Genomic DNA, 8,601 nt, shown 5'->3' with positions numbered 1-8,601 from the left:
GAACTTTAGGTGGAATCCTGAACCCCATCCGGAATCTTCAGAGGTGGGACATTCACACTAGAAAGTACATGAAGACCAGCCCTGGGCAGGTAGAATAACAGAATATACTTCCTGAAAGAAAGACCAGCAGGAAAAAAACAAAAACAGTAGTCTGGTATTACAAGAACAAGCAAGCTGTTTTCCAGGGAGCTATCAAGAAAAATAACTCCCTTCAAGACAAAATCCCCTCTGAGACTGAAACTCAAAGGGAACACATGAGCAGGCATGTAAGCTTGCTGGTGACCACACTGTTCTATATGTAAGTGGAAGTTGGGGAAAAGCAGCAATGAAGATATGGGCTGAGTTCAACCACATTCCATAGACTCCTGTCAACCTTGAGAGATAGGACAGGAAGGGCCAGTTGGTCTGAAGTTAAGGGAGATTGATTGACAACTCCAGAGTCTGTAGACACTGACCTAGCCATGGATTGCTAGAACTGAGTGAAGCATCCAGCTGACATCAAGTGGAAGGGGATCCATAAGAACCCCCAAACTTGCAGATAATGTCCATTTGACCTAGCATCAATGGATTGATGATCAGAGCTCGATGAGAGGCAGATAAATAAGTGAAGCAAGTGTAACTTGTTACAATTTGATGAACTTGACCTATACTTATGGATGTATCTCAAAAGTATCAACTGAGAGGGCTGGAGTCTTTTACATCAAGAATCAAGCTTGTCCCCTCGGTATACAGTGTTGATAGTAATGGGCAACTTAGACATTAGTTACCTAAAGTGGGTGAGCAGGGGGTTAAAAAGCAAAATGTGGCTTGCTTACATGTTTTCAAGAGGAAGTTTAATTTCAGAGTGCACGGGGAAAGGTAGAATCCCCACAGCATGGTTTCCATCTTGTCTACACAAGTCTGGTGAAAGGAGATGGGGCTTGTATCCTTCTGATTCAAGTAAGTAATTGTTATCTTGATTAATAATAATTGTCACAACTATAAAGGTGGAGGTTTTGTAACATAATGTGTGGCATAGTTAATCTTACATTCCAGGAACAGAGGACCCTAGGACCATCAAGGGAAAAGAGCAAGAGCAGAATGTGGGACCCTCTGTAGAGAAGCAATGACATCTGAGATGGAGGCAGAGATGAGGACATGGAGAGAGGGCACACAGAAAAGAGAGGGATTGAGAGCTGGTGTCCAGGAGGTAGGCTTGCCGAATATGCCTTTTGGCTGTTTAAGTGAGTATATATTCTTAAGTGTTTTTGCAAACATCTAAATAAATAAATGAATAGCAGACGCAAGTACTGTTAAATGGTGGTGCTTGGAGAGGATTGTAAACATTGCTATGAAACAATACTATAGGTTCAGTGCAAAACCGTTGTTCTCCCTTGTAAATTATCATTCAATTCACAAAACCATCATTAAAGAGAAGGCTAATTTGGCCTGAAGATCAGTGCACATCAATTTTAAGTGCACATGTGAAAAACTAATAACTGTATAACTTCCGTTTTCAAAGGTACCTCTCCTTTTACCTATCGACCTTCAGATAGGTAAAACAAGTAGGATCTTCCTGCCTCTCACCTTGGAAAACTCTCCCCAGGGTCTTCACCATTTGTAGAGATCAGATTAGGTTCTCCCTCGTGGTCCCTCTCTGAGAAACCTGAAGAATCAGCGTCAACTGAGTCGCTGCTTCTCAGTTACAGGCACCCAGAAGCGTTTATTGCAAAGCAAAAGCTCACTTCAAAGAGAGAAGTGGGTCTGTCTCTGTGAGTGGAAAAGACCCTGTGGGATTGGGGAGCAGGGATGAAGCACAGTTTTCTCTTCCTGGTCCCAAATGGCCTTCCTCAGAGGTAGGACTGATGCCGACCCTCACTGATTGTTAATAAAGTGGAGCGATGTTTATTAGATTATTAGTAAAGGGGTACAGGCTTCTCGGGAATGAAGTGACACACTTTATTTTCTTTGTAGTTTTCTGCTTCTGGTGCTATTTTGACAGATTATCTGACTCAACTGTGGTTTGGCCATTAAGCCGCCTTCTCTCATTCTTTCTCTGTGCGTTTGCTTCTTGTTGTCACACTTGGTGGTATTTTTTCTACCATGGTCTCAGGCCCTGCTCCCTGTCTCCTTGCAACTAAGCTATCCCTACCAGTGTGAGTCATGCTCTTAGGGAACGACAGGTGATATGCAAGAGATGACAATCCATGAAACAGAAGCCAAACTAGAAACGTAAATATTCAAGATAGGGAAAATTTTAAGAACAGCAAAGAAACTATTGATGCCAAGAACAGTAAAACTGTTTGAAAGGGTCAGATATAGACATAGGAAGTTTCTCTAGACAAAGCTGGTATCTTGGATGACTGAAATCCCTGTTTCCATTCATAAACACATTGTGGAAACCCTATGCTTTTTTCCATAGAGGGAAATGTCAGAGAATCCAGGAAGACCTGGGTAACAATCAGCTGGATACCTCTCTGTTTCTGCACGGAGCTTCCTCTGTTGCACCAACAGTCACAGAAACCAGGAAATCCCCCTTACCAGTTACCCTGTTACTCTCCTCCCATAAATTCCAGGCTCCGGTTTGGTTTTCCTTTTTGTAATTTAGGCCTTCCCCCTTGGGCACGCCCACTGGTTCCGCCCATCTCTCTTCCATATCTGGTCTCACACGAGGAGGATCGGGGAGAGACCTGTAGGCGACTGTGCAGGTGGCCGCTGTGCGTCTGTTCCCAACGTGCCCTGAGCTTCGCGTCCACTCGGCCTGAATCCGCGGAGCTCTGGGTCTTGTCAGGGACCTGCTCTTAGACTTCCCGAAGGTGGAGCGCGGGAATGGTGAGTGCCATGGGCGTCCTGGGATCAGCGCTACAGGGCTGTCCTCAGGGTCAGCGGTTCAAGCCCACCAGCCACTCCCTAGAAACTCTATGGATGATTCCTATGAGTGGGACCGACTCCGTGACACATGATAATATAAGGTTACCACTGGAATGTGTTGGTATTGGCATTGTGGCGAAATGGGATATCCTTTATTTTCAGTGGGGGAATCTGAGTGAATCCTTGTGGGGTCAGCTCTGTGCTGAAGGACTGCCTTTCTGCACTGTCTCCGAGTTGTTAGGGCCTCCCCTGCCCCACCTAGTGCTTCCTGCCTGTGAAGGGTCCCGTTGGTCTATGGAAGGAGATGTAATGGGTTATTCACAACAGGGTTTTGATCTGATCAGCTCTTTCATTTCTGGTGTATTTTCTAATTGTTCTAGATCATACACAGGGATAGATTGCTGTTGCTGACAGTCAGACTGTGGAGAAATTATTTCAGAGTGTAGAGAGTTTTTGAGACAAGGTGCTGTCAGTGAGGAAGTGAATGGAGTCAGTGAAGAAAGGAAGTGGATTGGTGTTCCCTAGAGCCGATATCACAAGAGCACACAACCTCCTGTTATGTACCTGTGGATTCTCATGTCCCAGGAATGTCAGCCCCACCTTTTGCTCTTAGACATGTTGGCGTAAGTGCTGCCTTGCTGACCGAGACTGTGTGGGATGTTTTAGGGTACAATAATCAATGAAGATGTGGTTGTGGTCTTCACCCACGAGTGGGATTTGCTGGATCCTGCTCAGAGGAAACTCTACAGAGACGTGATAATGGAAACCTTGAGAAACCTGGCTTCAGTTGGTATGAATGGCATCTTCCTTTTTAAAAAAAAAATTCCTTTTGTGAACCATAATATTATGCTTATCAACTGTGCTTGGTTATATGGGATGAGCAATTGGAAAACCATGTTAAATAACAGGCATGGTCCCCTTCTATATGGATCTCAGGTATCCGGAATTCCCCTAATACAAAGCTTTATACACTAAGCTGAGCTTTCAGTTCTCTTTTGAATAAAAGTCTAAGTCCTCTTTAAGTGCCATCAGCATTGTATTGACTTTAGGGGACATTTCATGCACTGAGAGACTTGTCATGTGGGTGTCCTTCTGAGAGTTTTTTTTTGGTTTCTGAAAATTTTGAAGTCATGATTTTGCTGCAGATAAACCCACACCTGTCAATCTTCAGAGCCCCTGGAGAACAGAGTACTGTTTGGGTGACAAGGACACTTTCATTGGTCATCACGGTCTTCCTCACAATGTACATTTCTCCATGAGCTCCATGTTGTTGTGAACTGCTGTCACATCGGTTCAAACACTTAGGGACCCTGTGTAGGGTTTCCTACAGGTGGTTAGGAAATTATCATACAACATGACACCCTGACTCCTGAGCTCCATCATACCTCTACCCATTATGTTCTCAGGCAATGTAAGGAAAATTCTGAGGACACTGGATATAAGAGTCACTGAGGTCCATGTGTCAGGAAGCCCAAGGAAATGAAATATTAGGCCCATCCTTGAATGAAGGGAATCATTCAGCTTCAAAAAGTTTATTTTGGCTTGAAGGCACAACTTCACAGATTCCTGAACATACTTGTTCAATTTTAGCTGTCCTGTCACACCTGTGGTCACAGAGACCCTTTCCCTCTGTAATACTACATGTGTGTTATGTTTAACTCCTTTCTACTTAGCTCTCCTAATGATACCTGTGTATGTTATTGTCCTCCCTCCTCATAGAAGTATTTCCTAGTAAATTGCATTTTAACAATTGTCCAAATGCTGGAAGAGCAAAATGTAGCTGAGTCTTTTTTTCTAGGTACCTCTAATAATTCCTGTTTGTTTATACCTATGGAATTTAAACTGAATGGTTGGATCAGTAGCTAGAAACCTTAATAATGGAGAAAAGTTAACGAGTGAGCATTAATGGTGAAATTTCTGAAGAGTAACACATTATTATTATGCATGTCAGGTGAAATCATGGAATCACATGGTTGGAAGGATCACCTTGACAACCAGGGGAGACATTTGAGGTGAGTGTCAAACAACAGAAAGTAGTGCTTCAGAAAATCTCATTCTGTGTCACAACATTAAAATACACTTAAATGAGAGGCCTAGTAAAAGTTCATGGAAAACTTCATGATGTTCAATTCCATCATTCTGTGAACATTAGTGATTCAGTAATTGCTGGACAAATGAAGGTTTCATATGCACTTTGAAACAGTGAAATCTTTTGCCTTTTGAATTATGAGTCAATGAAGAGCCTCTCAGTGCTGTGCCATTCAGGTATGGTGGCAGTCTGTGCAGCTCTAAATGTTTGTGGATCTCCACAGTCCATCAAGATATCCAGTTTCAGATGTAAGACTCTTGGTATCCATGCAGGTGTTTGGATTGTTGCAGGAGTGTGTAGAGCGACACCTTCATGTTGTTGGTTTGCTCACCATCCTTGAAGGCAGTACCAGTGATTGTTTCTTCATCAAATCCAATTCTATTAGGCAACAGATTTGCTTGCTGTGCGTTCTGGACACTTGTCTTATTGATGTTGAAAATTGCTGAGTCATAACAAAGTGGTTTCAATCCCTGAAGTCGAATGATACATACGTGTTGTGTGTGCCTAGTCAGTTCCGACTTTTACCAACCCTTTGTTGACTTTCCAAGAGAAGCTGTTGGGTTGCTGTTGTTACGTGCCATCAAGTCATTCTGTTTTGTGGTTCAAATCTAGCTTGCCGTCTAGTCTTAATCCTTCACCACTACCCATGTATATATGTATAAACCTGGCTGTAAAACTATAAATTCAGGAAAATACCATGTAAAAATATTTTCATAAATGTAAGTCACAGAAATGTTTAAAGAATATTTACCTTGGACACAATGATAAGGATGTCTTACACATTGATGGGAATGGTAGTCGTTGTGCTAGATGAACCATGCGACATTTCAGGGAAAAGACATTCACGTTCACTGTGTTTGGTAATGCTGTAATGGGACAATATTTGTTTCCCACAAGGTAACTGCCTCTTTATTCCTTGTCTCTTTGTTAAAAACTGAGTGTTTTATAGAGGACACCATTGATTTTATGTTTACACTGGCTGTTTTTAACAGACCTGGATCAATCGACAACATCTCTGAACGTTCTGAAGGCAGCCAGTGTGGGGAAACCTACAGCCCGATTCCTGATTTTATTGTGCACCAAGTAGATCCCACAGAAGTAGATCCTTTTGAATGCTGTGAGTATGGAGGAGCTTTACTGTATCATTCCCTGGAGAACAATCGTAGTAGAGCTCACACTAGAAGCAGTACCTTTCAGTGGATGGATTGTGGGGAAGACTACAGGTGTCCCTCTCACGTGACCACTGCTGTGAGCACTCATGATGGACAAAATACCCACAAATGTACGATATGTGGAAAAGGCTTCCTTTGTATCTCAATGCTCAAGAATCCTTTCTCAGCAACAATCACCAGCGATGAACGATGTGAATTCAGCGAGTGGATGGAAATTTTCTGTAGTTTCTCACCCTTTAGGACACACGTCGAAGGTCATCAATACGTATATAAAGAATGTTTGAGAATAGATACTTTTCCTTTATCTCTCATTTTACATAATAACTCTCATGAGAGAGAGGAGCCTTCTGAATATGAGAGTTATTCCTGAAGCTTCCTCCCTCACTCAACGGGTAAATGCTCACAGTGGAGAGAAGCCCTCTAAGTGTGAGGAATGTGGGAAAACTTTTAGTGATTCCTCAGGCCTGACTGCACATAGCATAATCCACAATGGAGAGAGAAGACCCTATGAATGTAAGGAATGTGGGAAAGCCTTTAGGTATACTCACAGCACAGTAGACATATACACACTTACAGTGGACACAGACTCTATGAATGTAGTCAAAGTGGGAAAGCTTTTAACCAAGCCTCAAGGCTCACAACATATAAAACTGTCCACAGTGGAGTAAGTCCCTATGAATGTAAGGATTTGGGGAAAGTCTTTGTTTTTCCCTCAACCCTTACTGTACATAGGCGGAGTTATAGTAGAAAGAGGACTTATGAATGTAACGAGTGTGGGAAAGCATTTAGGTCTTCTTCAAACCTGATTACACATAAAAGAATCCACAGTGGAGAGAAACCTTACAAATGTAAGCAATGTGGGAAAGCCTTCAGACAGTCCTCACACTGCAGTAAACACATGCAAATTCATAGTGGAGAGATGCCCTTTGAATGTACGGAATGTGGGAAACCTTTTAGGAATTCTTCAGGTCTAACTGAACATAAACGAATCCACACTGGAGAGAAGCCTTATGAATATAATCAGTGTGGGAAAGCCTCAGGCCTCACAGTACATTAAAAATCCACAGTGGAGAGAGGCCCTATGAATGTAAGGAGTGTGGGAAAGCCTTTAAAACATCTTCTGCCCTTACTATACATATAAGAATCCACAGCGGTGAGAGGCCCTATGAATGTAAGGAGTGTGGGAAATCCTTTATTCAGCCCTCACACCTCACTGTACATAAAAGGATTCATAGATAAAAGACTTCTTTATGTCCAATTTTAGATGATTGTTCCATACTGCTACTATGAAGTACGCAAAATTCAAAATACTGCGCTTAATGTGAGCAAAGTTCTCATAGAAATATGGCAGCTTCATTGTACCTGCAGGGATATATCCTCATTATTGTTTGTTATTTTGTCATTCCATGATTTGACTTTTCTTTAAATATTTGACAGCTTTTCCACAGTGCTACCCATTGATAATTACTACCTGTGATTATGATTATTGTGCTGTTTGCCAAATTTTGTGTTCCAATAAATTCTTCCATGTGTATTAATTAGAATTCGGCAGGAAATACATTCATGAGTGTGGCAAGTTCACTATGGGTAGGAACCGACTCAAAGGCACTTACCAGCATACATATCTATGGTGGTGGTGTAAATAGTGATGTCTGCTCAACAACATGGCTCTGTGATGCAGGGATCAAGGCATAGTTGGAAGAGGAGAAATGATACTAAAATATTTGATTGTCTTATAAATATTGGTTTCGCTTGCTTACTATTGTAAAATAGACACTTGGGTGGGATAGAAAACAATGTCAGGAAGTGATTACAGCTTGCAAGCCCATCTTCAGGTGGGTTCTAGAGCTTGCCCAGTGAAACAGGCCTCTAGCAGATCCTTTGCAGTGTATAAGACCTTAGGTGAAATCCTGAGCCCTCTCCAGGACCTTCTGAGGTGAGACATTCCCACTAGAAAGGACAAACAGACCAGTCTGGAAGAGCTAGAGTGACAGAAGATACATCTTCAAAGAAAGATCACCAGGAAAAACCCAAAACAAAATTGGTAGTATGACTGGCTACTGCAAGAATGAGCAATCTGGTCCCTGGGAAGCCATCAAGGCAAGCAATCAAGTTCCTTCAGGACAAACCCTCTTCTAAGACTGAGCTCAAAGGGAACATATGAGCAGGCGTGAAAGCTTGCTGGTGACCACATTGGTCTACTGGTGAGTGGAAGAGGGAGAAAGACAGCAATGAAGAAATGGGCTGAGTTCAACCATGTTCTATAGACTCCCGTTAACCAGGAGATGAGAGAGAGAAGAGGAAGGGCTGGTTGGTCCAAAGTGTGGTGAGACCTGAGGACACCTGAGCTCATAAGTGAGGAAATAGCCACAAAAAGCTAGAGCTGATAGTGAAGCATTCAGCTGACATGAAGTGAGGCGAAATGCACAAGAACACCGAAAGTTGCAGATAATACCCATCTGACCTAGCCTCGATGGCTTAATAAACAGA

General features: G+C 42.5%; 1 pseudogene; it reads left to right on the top strand.

Moving 5' to 3' along the window:
• Positions 1 to 6,464: 6,464 nt before the first annotated feature.
• LOC102815333 lies at positions 6,465 to 7,350 on the top strand (annotated as a pseudogene).
• The last annotated feature ends 1,251 nt before the right edge of the window (positions 7,351 to 8,601 follow it).

This window comes from Chrysochloris asiatica, unplaced genomic scaffold, assembly GCF_000296735.1.
Source record: "Chrysochloris asiatica unplaced genomic scaffold, ChrAsi1.0 scaffold00566, whole genome shotgun sequence".
Classification (NCBI taxonomy): Eukaryota; Metazoa; Chordata; class Mammalia; order Afrosoricida; family Chrysochloridae; genus Chrysochloris; species Chrysochloris asiatica.
This window is presented reverse-complemented; position numbering and strand designations above follow the sequence as displayed.